A 623-nucleotide genomic window follows, 5' to 3' on the forward strand; every position below is an offset into this window, starting at 1 on the left:
GTGGTGATACTGGGAGCGTAGAGAGTAGGTTGGAAAGAGGGAACCGGTTACTAGGAACTATATGTGACCTCCTCCCTGGGGGATGGACAACAGAAAAGTGGTTGAAGGGAGACATCGGACAGGGCAAGATATGACAAAATAATAATTTATAAATTATCAAGAACCCATGAGGGAGGGGGGAGCGGGGAGGGGAAAAATGAGGACCTGATGCCGGGGCCTTAAGTGGAGAGCAAATGATTAAAAAAAAAAAGAAAGCATTTGCCTCTTTTATTGGTCTCTCCAGTGGTGTGCTTGAGACATGTAGGAGCCAGACTTTTTTTTTCAATCGTTTTATTAGGGGCTCATACAACTCTTATCACAATCCATACATACATCAATGTGTAAAGCACATTTGTACATTCATTGTCCTCATCATTCTCAAAACATTTGCTCTCCACTTAAGCCCCCGGCATCAGGTCCTCATTTTTTCCCCTCCCCGCTCCCCTCTCCCTCATGGGCCCTTGATAATTTATAAATTATTATTTTGTCATATCTTGCTCTGTCTGACGTCTCCCTTCACGCACTTTTCTGTTGTCCGTCCCCCAGGGAGGAGGTTCCTTATAATCGGTTCCCTCTTTCCAACC

The sequence above is a fragment of the Echinops telfairi genome, unplaced genomic scaffold (genome assembly GCF_000313985.2).
Source record: "Echinops telfairi isolate 266 unplaced genomic scaffold, ASM31398v2 ScPeMD7_23;HRSCAF=83, whole genome shotgun sequence".
Classification (NCBI taxonomy): Eukaryota; Metazoa; Chordata; class Mammalia; order Afrosoricida; family Tenrecidae; genus Echinops; species Echinops telfairi.